This window comes from Bombina bombina, chromosome 1 (genome assembly GCF_027579735.1).
Source record: "Bombina bombina isolate aBomBom1 chromosome 1, aBomBom1.pri, whole genome shotgun sequence".
NCBI classification, from domain to species: Eukaryota; Metazoa; Chordata; class Amphibia; order Anura; family Bombinatoridae; genus Bombina; species Bombina bombina.
In genome coordinates this window covers 1,410,629,451-1,410,640,166 of record NC_069499.1, presented here as the reverse complement: position 1 = coordinate 1,410,640,166, position 10,716 = coordinate 1,410,629,451, and the positions used below count along the sequence as shown (strand labels likewise).

At 38.7% G+C, this 10,716-nt stretch overlaps 1 long non-coding RNA gene across 1 annotated transcript; it reads right to left on the bottom strand.

The window, feature by feature from the left end:
• Positions 1 to 242: 242 nt before the first annotated feature.
• Positions 243 to 505, bottom strand: LOC128642913 (uncharacterized). The gene is made up of 2 exons (XR_008399732.1): positions 436 to 505; positions 243 to 355 (listed from the first exon to the last, which is right to left on the bottom strand). It is a non-coding gene; the product is annotated as an uncharacterized LOC128642913 (long non-coding RNA).
• Between the last annotated feature and the right edge of the window lie 10,211 nt (positions 506 to 10,716).

Below are 10,716 nucleotides of genomic sequence, written 5' to 3'. Positions count from 1 at the left end.
GGCAGTTGTCTTTACAATAGTAGGAATTAAATGAGACGGTAGATTTAGACCAAATAATAGTGGGATCATGTTTTTTGAACCATTGAATCCCTAAAATTACAGGAAAAAGGGGTGAAGGTATTACATCAAAAGAGGCAAATTCGGTATGATGTGTATCAGTGGTTATGCGTAGTGGAATAGTATGATGTGTTATTGGACCAGTGGAAATTTCTTTACCATCTACAAAACGAAGGAGACTTGGGTTTAACTTTTTAAGTAACGGTATTTTATTTAAGTGTACATAGTCAAAGTCAATGTAGTTGTGGCTGGCACCAGAATCAAGTATTGCTTGGGTCTGCAGTCGCTGATGTTCCCACTGCAACAGAATAGGTAGAGAGCAATGGTTAGTTTGTGAATGTTTTATGGAAAAACATATTTGTACCTTCCTATGCTTACCATTCTTACGTTGCAATTGGGTACATTCTCTAATGGTATGGTCTAATCCCCCACAGTACATGCATAAGTCGTTAGCCTTACGCCTGAGTTTTTCCTGTGGGGTTAAAGGTCCTCTTATAAAACCAAGTTCCATTGGCACTGATGATGACTTGGTGGTAGATTTGGATGGCAGACTGGGAGTGTGGTAGACTTGTGGGTGTTTTTGTACTGTGTCTGGGTAACGTCTTTCAGATCGTCGTTCTCTAATACGTCTATCTAAGGTTATGGATAGATCTATAAGTTGGTCAAGGGTGTCAGGTAATGGTTGTCTGGCAAGTTCGTCCTTAAGGGCGTCAGACAAGCCCAAGCGAAATTGATTTCTCAAGGACAAGTCATTCCAGAGAGTATCAGCTGCGTATTTTTTAAAATCTGTTATATATTCCTCGACTTGTCTCTTGTTTTGGCGTAGGGAACGCATAGCTGTTTCAGCTGAGAGCTGCTTAAAAGGGTCGTCATAGAGTTGTGCCATAGCTTTAAAGAATTGTTCGAGTGAAAAGAGAATTGGGTCATCAGTCTCAAAGAAAAAATTAGCCCATATGCGTGGTTCTCCCCGTAAATAAGAAATAGTGGTCAAAACCTTTAAGTGGTCATTGGGATAGGTTTTTGGTTTTAACTGGAAGTATAGGTAACAAGAATTTTTAAATTCTCTAAATTCATTGCGGTTACCTGAGAAAGGTTGAGGGGGGTTGGGCTGTGGCTCGTGGGTACTTAAGGTAACCTTTAGTGTGTCAATTTTGTCATTAATGTACTGTTTAAGAGAGGTGTTCTCTGTTTGTAAGGCAGTCATTCCCTTAGTTAAATTTTCTACAGTCAGTGTGAGTGCCTCCACATGGCTGATTAATCCTGCTGGGTCCATATTCAAGGGCTTGGTATTAGTGTAATGATTAATCCCCTAAATTTAAGAAAAAGATAGAGGTAGATAAGGACCACAGCTGCAGGTTAATTTTTATGTGTTGGATGGGTGATGGAGAGAACTTCCCACATAGGTGAATAGGAATGTGGTAATTGTGGTGTCTCTACAATCCCCTTTCAGATAATATGCGGTAATGCTGTTTTCACTTCTGAGATGGGAGAATATTACTTCTTTGCACAGGGTAAAAACAGCTTAACCAATAATTGAGTAAATGCTGAAAATAACATAGAGTAAAGCATGGAAGCCCTCAGTTCTTGCAAGAAAAATAATTAATATGCCAGCATTGTAGAATTTCCTGACTAACCTAGGAGAGATCTCTTTGTGAATATCTGTTTAACTAATATATTACAACAGTTAGTATTTAGTCTCATCTAGTATCCAGTAACAACAGTTTGAAAGCATATGTAGAATGATTCCCACAGTTACATTTATTATTTCAGATGAGGTCCGGTATGACTTCTAAATATCAGTTTGTTTGGTCGCTTACCGGTAAGGATGAAGGTAGCAAGTGGAGCAAAGTCCAGTTCTAAGTAGCAAAGTTGTCTGGAGCGAGATGCGGCTAACAGTTAAGCTGAGAGACGATGTCGAGTGCACTTCCGGTGGCGTGTGACGTCACACGATAGATGCTGGGAGCAGTAGTTCAGAAAGATTCCGAATCAGAGAATGTCTTGGAGCTTGAGTGCAGTTGCTCAGAGTAGGCGGCACAAGTACCAAGCAATTAGATAAGGGTGAGTTCATCATTTATAGGAAGTTAGGAAGTGGGAGTGTCGATATAGGTGCAAGAGCAAAAGGAACAAAGGATACTCAAAGAACAAGGCCATTCACAAAATATGACACAGCCTGTGTGTTTTGCTGACATACAGAGCCTACTGTGTTTACTTGCTGCCCTCCCTAGTCTATGAGCCACGACTCATATGTGTTTAACCTTTTTTTAATTTCCCCCCCAAAAAAATAATTTCAATCATTTTTCTAGTGTAATCTAATGGTATTTTCTATCAGGCGTGTGTGTATCCGACTTACAGAGCCTACTAATTTTAATAGCTGCCCTTCCAAGGCTATCAGCCACGACTCATATGTATGTGCTTAACCTTTTTCTTTAAATTTCCAAAAAAAAGTCTTTAAATCATTATGCTAGTGTTATCTAATTGTATTTTCTATCAGGCCTGTTTCTAACTGTCTATCTGACTTACACAGCATACTGTTGTTAATTGCTGCCCTACGTAGCAGCCAGCCAGTGCGACCACTCATAGAGTCATATGTGCATTGCACTTCTTAACATAATTTTAATATTAAAATCTAAAATTTTAAAATATTTTGCTAGTGTAATCTAACTTAATTTTCTATCAGGCCTGTGTTTTTGTCACTTACACAGCATACTGTGTTAAATTGCTGCCCTACCTACCATCCACGACTCATATCTGCCAGCCTGTGTGCCAGGCCCAACTAGCCAATTAGTTGCACCAATCACAATTCTTGTAACAGTATATAAAAAATAAAAATCATAATTTTTTGGACTGCAAATATTCAATCTCCTTGTGTCCTTGAATTGCATTTACCTCCTGCCTGCCACTGCCAGCCTTTTGTGCCAGGCCGTCTAGCCAACTATTTACACCAATCATAATTGTTGTCACAGACAGTATAGTTACTAATTAAAATTAAAAAAAATTTAATTAATTAATCCTCAGTTTGCTCGTGCCCTAGAATTGCACTTTTCTACTGCCTTCCAAGCCTGGGTGCCAGGCCTACTTGAAAAATATTTACACCAATCATATTTGTTGTGACAGTATTCTTAAAAATTAAAAATTAAAATTGTTGGTAATAGTTGTTGAGAATCCTCAGTTTGCTGGTGCCATTGAATAGCACTTTCCTGCTGCCTTGCAGCCTGCTGTGAGCCAGGCCCACCTAGCCAATTGTTGCCAGCAATCATATTTCTTTTAACAGTATTGCAAAAATTGTCAATCATCACTGTTTTGACTGTCAGTAATCAGTCTCCTAGTGTCCTTGAATTTCATCTACCTCCTGCCTGCCAGCCTTTTGTGCCAGGCCGTCTTGCCAACTATTTACACCAATCATAATTTTTTGTCACAGTATAGTTACTAATTAAAATTAAAAAATTCTTGATTGTTGATGATCTTAATCCTCAGTTTGCTCGTGCCCTAGAATTGCACTTTTCTACTGCCTTCCAAGCCTGTGTGCCAGGCCTACTTGAAAAATATTTACACCAATCATATTTGTTGTGACAGTATTCTTAGTAATTAAAAATTAAATTTTTTGTTAATAGTTGTGAATCCCCAGTTTGCTGGTGCCAGTGAATAGCACTTTCCTCCTGCCTTGCAGCCTGCTGTGTGCCCGGCCCACCTAGCCAATTATTGCCAGCAATCATATTTCTTTTAACAGTATTGCAAAAATTGTCAATCATCACTGTTTTGACTGTCAGTAATCAGTCTCCTAGTGTCCTTGAATTGCATTTACCTCCTGCCTGCCAGCCTTTTGTGCCAGGCCGTCTTGCCAACTATTTACACCAATCATAATTGTTGTCACAGTATAGTTACTAATTAAAATTAAAAAAATCTTGATTGTTGATGATCTTAATCCTCAGTTTGCTCGTGCCCTAGAATTGCACTTTTTTACTTCCTTGCAAGACTGTGTGCCATGCCTACTTGAAAAATATTTACACCAATCATATTTGTTGTGACAGTATTCTTAATAGTTAAAAATTAAAATTTTTGTTAATAGTTGTTGTGAATCCTCAGTTTGCTGGTGCCATTGAATAGCACTTTCCTCCTGCCTTGCAGCCTGCTGTGAGCCAGGCCCACCTAGCCAATTGTTGCCAGCAATCATATTTCTTTTAACAGTATTGCAAAAATTGTCAATCATCACTGTTTTGACTGTCAGTAATAAGTCTCCTAGTGTCCTTGAATTGCATCTACCTCCTGCCTGCCAGCCTTTTGTGCCAGGCCGTCTTGCCAACTATTTACACCAATCATAATTTTTGGTCACAGTATAATTACTAATTAAAATTAAAAAATTCTTGATTGTTGATGATCTTAATCCTCAGTTTGCTCGTGCCCTAGAATTGCACTTTTCTACAGCCTTCCAAGCCTGTGTGCCAGGCCTACTTGAAAAATATTTACACCAATCATATTTGTTGTGACAGTATTCTTAATAATTAAAAATTTAAATTTTTGTTAATAGTTGTTGTGAATCCTCAGTTTGCTGGTGCCATTGAATAGCACTTACCTCCTGCCTTGCAGCCTGCTGTGAGCCAGGCCCACCTAGCCATTTGTTGCCAGCAATCATATTTCTTTTAACAGTATTGCAAAAATTGTCAATCATCACTGTTTTGACTGTCAGTAATCAGTCTCCTAGTGTCCTTGAATTGCATCTACCTCCTGCCTGCCAGCCTTTTGTGCCAGGCCGTCTTGCCAACTATTTACACCAATCATAATTATTGGTCACAGTATAGTTACTAATTAAAATTAAAAAATTCTTGATTGTTGATGATCTTAATCCTCAGTTTGCTCGTGCCCTAGAATTGCACTTTTCTACAGCCTTCCAAGCCTGTGTGCCAGGCCTACTTGAAAAATATTTACACCAATCATAGTTGTTGTGACAGTATTCTTAGTAATTAAAAATTAAAATTTTTGTTAATAGTTGTTGTGAATCCTCAGTTTGCTGGTGCCAGTGAATAGCACTTTCCTCCTGCCTGCAGCCTGCTGTGTGCCCGGCCCACCTAGCCAATTATTGCCAGAAATCATATTTCTTTTAACAGTATTGCAAAAATTGTCAATCATCACTGTTTTGACTGTCAGTAATCAGTCTCCTAGTGTCCTTGAATTGCATTTTCCTCCTGCCTGCCAGCCTTTTGTGCCAGGCCGTCTTGCCAACTATTTACACCAATCATAATTGTTGTCACAGTATAGTTACTAATTAAAATTAAAAAATTCTTGATTGTTGATGATCTTAATCCTCAGTTTGCTCGTGCCCTACAATTGCACTTTTCTACAGCCTTCCAAGCCTGTGTGCCAGGCATACTTGAAAAATATTTACACCAATCATATTTGTTGTGACAGTATTCTAATAATTAAAAATTAAAATTTTTGGTAATAGTTGTTGTGAATCCTCAGTTTGCTGTTGCCATTGAATAGCACTTTCCTCCTGCCTTGCAGCCTGCTGTGAGCCAGGCCCACCTAGCCAATTGTTGCCAGCAATCATATTTCTTTTAACAGTATTGCAAAAATTGTCAATCATCACTGTTTTGACTGTCAGTAATCAGTCTCCTAGTGTCCTTGAATTGCATCTACCTCCTGCCTGCCAGCCTTTTGTGCCAGGCCGTCTTGCCAACTATTTACACCAATCATAATTTTTGGTCACAGTATAATTACTAATTAAAATTAAAAAATTCTTGATTGTTGATGATCTTAATCCTCAGTTTGCTCGTGCCCTAGAATTGCACTTTTCTACAGCCTTCCAAGCCTGTGTGCCAGGCCTACTTGAAAAATATTTACACCAATCATATTTGTTGTGACAGTATTCTTAGTAATTAAAAATTAAAATTTTTGTTAATAGTTGTTGTGAATCCTCAGTTTGCTGGTGCCAGTGAATAGCACTTTCCTCCTGCCTTGCAGCCTGCTGTGTGCCCGGCCCACCTAGCCAATTATTGCCAGCAATCATATTTCTTTTAACAGTATTGCAAAAATTGTCAATCATCACTGTTTTGACTGTCAGTAATCATTCTCCTAGTGTCCTTGAATTGCATTTACCTCCTGCCTGCCAGCCTTTTGTGCCAGGCCGTCTTGCAAACTATTTACACCAATCATAATTGTTGTCACAGTATAGTTACTAATTAAAATTAAAAAATTCTTGATTGTTGATGATCTTAATCCTCAGTTTGCTCGTGCCCTAGAATTGCACTTTTCTACAGCCTTCCAAGCCTGTGTGCCAGGCCTACTTGAAAAATATTTACACCAATCATATTTGTTGTCACAGTATTCTTAGTAATTAAATATTATAATTTGTGTTAATAGTTTTTGTGAATCCTCAGTTTGCTGGTGCCAGTGAATTGCACTTTCCTCCTGCCTTGCAGCCTGCTGTGTGCCCGGCCCACCTAGCCAATTATTGCCAGCAATCATATTTCTTTTAACAGTATTGCAAAAATTGTCAATCATCACTGATTTGACTGTCAGTAATCAGTCTCCTAGTGTCCTTGAATTGCATTTACCTCCTGCCTGCCAGCCTTTTGTGCCAGGCCATCTTGCCAACTATTTACACCAATCATAATTGTTGTCTACAGTATAGTTACTAATTAAAATTAAATTTTTTTTGATTGTTGATCTTAATCCTCAGTTTGCTCGTGCCATTGAATTGCATTTTTCTACTGCCTGCCAGCCTTTGTGCCAGGCCCAACTATCCAATTAGTGCCAGCAATCATATTTCTTTTAACAGTATTGCAAAATTTGTCAATCATCACTGTTTTGACTGTCAATCTGCAGTCTACTAGTGCCCTTGAATTGCATTTTCCTCCTGCCTGCCTGCCTGTGTGCCAGTCCCAACTAGCCAATTAGTGCCACCACTCATATTTATTGTAACAGGATTGGAATTTTTGTTAATCATAACTGTTTTGACTGTGATTCTTCAGTCTCCTAGTGCCATTGAATTGCAGTTTCCTTTCTCCCAGTGTGTGTGCCAGACAGGCCCATTTGCCAACTAGTGCCAAACAATCATATTTGTTGCCACAGTACTTGAAATATTTTAAAAAAATTAACAATTTGTGATTTTTAAAACATCTGTCTTTTTTGTTGTTGTCAGTCTCACAGCGTATACTGTGCCCACTTTCACAGTGCCACCACTCAATTGGTGTAATAGTATTGTTAGTGTCCATTTAAAAAAAATGACAGGCAGAGGCAGGCCACCCCGCAGGTTCCGAGGTCGTGGTGCTGTGATTCCTTTAGACCCTACAAATATGCACATTGTTCAGACGCCGGGTGCCAGGGGGATGCAAAAACTTCTGAGGAGGACCTAGTTGAAAGGCTAACACAGGACACCCAATCTTCTTCAGCTTCCGCTGCTAGTCCTCCTAACCTTGACGCACCATCTAAGTCCAGCTGTGCTTTGGGCAGGTCTCAAGTGACCAGTGCCACTCCCCCGCCTGTCGCCACCACCAACACTAGCACCACAGCTGCTTCACTTGATCTGTCACAGGAGTTAATGACACATAATTTGGAAGAAATGAGTGATGCGCAACCATCATTGACAGAGGATGTAGATAATAGTGATCAGTCTCAGTCAGGCAGCATTACCGACATGGAGATATGGTGTGATGATGATGATGATGTTGTACCCACTGCTGCTTCCTTTCTTGATGTTTCAGATACAAGTGAAGCGGTTGATGATAATGTGTCGGTGGATGTCACGTGGGTGCCTGCTAGAAGAGAAGAAGAATTATGCACTCGTAGTAACACCAGCACCAGTATCTTGAATATCAATACTTTTTATTAGAGGTTACATTAAAAGCAGCAACGTTTCGTGGTGAACCCACTTGGTCATGCTGATTGTATCACATTGTTTCAAACAATTTATATCTTCCTTTGGCGCCAACCGGCTTCAATTTTGGTAGTTTTACACCCCCTAGTGGTTATCCAATGCAATGTGTATACAAAATGTTAAAAACAAAATGTATCTGACTAAACAGATTACATATGGCAATGATTAATGTATAAATAGTTTTACCATTATTGTACATACTTATATTGTCACTGATATTTAACATAATTATGCTAACTTTCCAGTTTTCAATGTCTTATTATAATGTAATCTCAATAATGTAAACGCATAGGTAAAATACCCTTGTTGTTTGCAACTTATCATATTGAAACTTTTTATAGTAAACTTTTTTTCGCATACAGTTATACTTTGAGTGATAATAAGTTTAAAGTTTTTGACTTATACTTTAGGGAATTTTTATACTTTAAGAGAAACAATTAAGGTCAAAATCCCTGTTCAACCCTCTGGGAATAAGAGTATCCAATTGGTATATCCATCTCATCTCTTGTTGTTGAAGGATTTTTTCTCTATTAGTCCCATTGCGCTGAACAGGGATGTGTTGTATAATCTGCCAGCATAGCTGGCTTACACTATGGCCTTTTTCTAAAAAATGTTTGGATAGAGGTGCCTCCAAATTCTTTTTCCTTATGTTTGACCTGTGTTGACTCAGTCTGTCTTTTACTTTCTGTGTGGTCTCTCCTAAGTAATACATAGAACATGGGCATTTTATAAGATAGACTACATAGCTAGTATCACAAGTGTGAAATCCCCTAATGTCATAACGTCTGCCATTGTGTGGATGATAGAAGTTTGGACCTTTTATGACTGAATTGCAACTGACACATCCCAGGCAGGGGTAACAGCCATTTCTTTTTGCTTGCATGTATGTTTGTGTATCTCTTCTCTCTGATCCCACATCGCTTCTTATATGGTGGTCTCGGATGTTTTTTACCCTCCTATATGCCATTAAAGGGTAATCCCTGAACTGTTCAATACTGGGGTTACAATCCTTAAGTATATGCCAATGCTTTTTTATAGCTTTTGCTACAGCTTGGCTATGTGAGCTATGTTGTGACACAAATACTAGTCTGTCTTGTTTTTTGTTTTTTTCTTTGAATGCCCTAGGTGTAGTGATATCTTTAATTGTTTGACTCAACAGTTGTGTAGGGTATCCTCTTTGTTTAAATTTATTTGACATTTCCAACAGCCTTTTATTCTTAACTTCTGGTGTGTTTACTATTCTCTGTACCCTTAATAATTGACTCTTGGGTAATGAGTTAATAAGGCCTTTTGGATGGAAGCTGTTATATTCCAATAAGGTGTTCCTATCAGTCTCTTTAGAAAAGATATCTATGTCGAGTCTATTCTGTCCTTTAGTAATCTTAGTGTCAAGAAATGTTATACTCTCTTCACTATATGTCAAGGAAAATTGTAAGCCTCTTACCATAGTGTTGAGTTCTCTTGTGAAATCTTCTAGTTCTCCAATGCTGCCCCACCACACGCCAAACACATCATCTATGTAGCGCCACCATACTGTTCCGTACTGTCTAAATAGATGATTTTCATATACTTGGCGCTCCTCAAACTCATTCATATAGAGGTTGGCGTATGAGGGGGCAACATTGGAGCCCATGGCTGTCCCCCTTACCTGTATGTACCAGTCATCCTGGAAAAGGAAGAAATTCCAGTATAATACCAGACGCAACAGATCTTCCAAAAAACAACATTGTGTTTATTCACAAACACAATGTTGTTTTTTGGAAGATCTGTTGCGTCTGGTATTATACTGGAATTTCTTCCTTTTCCAGGATGACTGGTACATACAGGTAAGGGGGACAGCCATGGGCTCCAAAGTTGCCCCATCATACGCCAACCTCTATATGAATGAGTTTGAGGAGCGCCAAGTATATGAAAATCATCTATTTAGACAGTACGGAACAGTATGGTGGCGCTACATAGATGATGTGTTTGGCGTGTGGTGGGGCAGCATTGGAGAACTAGAAGATTTCACAAGAGAACTCAACACTATGGTAAGAGGCTTACAATTTTCCTTGACATATAGTGAAGAGAGTATAACATTTCTTGACACTAAGATTACTAAAGGACAGAATAGACTCGACATAGATATCTTTTCTAAAGAGACTGATAGGAACACCTTATTGGAATATAACAGCTTCCATCCAAAAGGCCTTATTAACTCATTACCCAAGAGTCAATTATTAAGGGTACAGAGAATAGTAAACACACCAGAAGTTAAGAATAAAAGGCTGTTGGAAATGTCAAATAAATTTAAACAAAGAGGATACCCTACACAACTGTTGAGTCAAACAATTAAAGATATCACTACACCTAGGGCATTCAAAGAAAAAACCAAAAAACAAGACAGACTAGTATTTGTGTCACAACATAGCTCACATAGCCAAGCTGTAGCAAAAGCTATAAAAAAGCATTGGCATATACTTAAGGATTGTAACCCCAGTATTGAACAGTTCAGGGATTACCCTTTAATGGCATATAGGAGGGTAAAAAACATCCAAGACCACCTTATAAGAAGCGATGTGGGATCAGAGAGAAGAGATACACAAACATACATGCAAGCAAAAAGAAATGGCTGTTACCCCTGCCTGGGATGTGTCAGTTGCAATTCAGTCATAAAAGGTCCAAACTTCTATCATCCACACAATGGCAGACGTTATGACATTAGGGGATTTCACACTTGTGATACTAGCTATGTAGTCTATCTTATAAAATGCCCATGTTCTATGTATTACTTAGGAGAGACCACA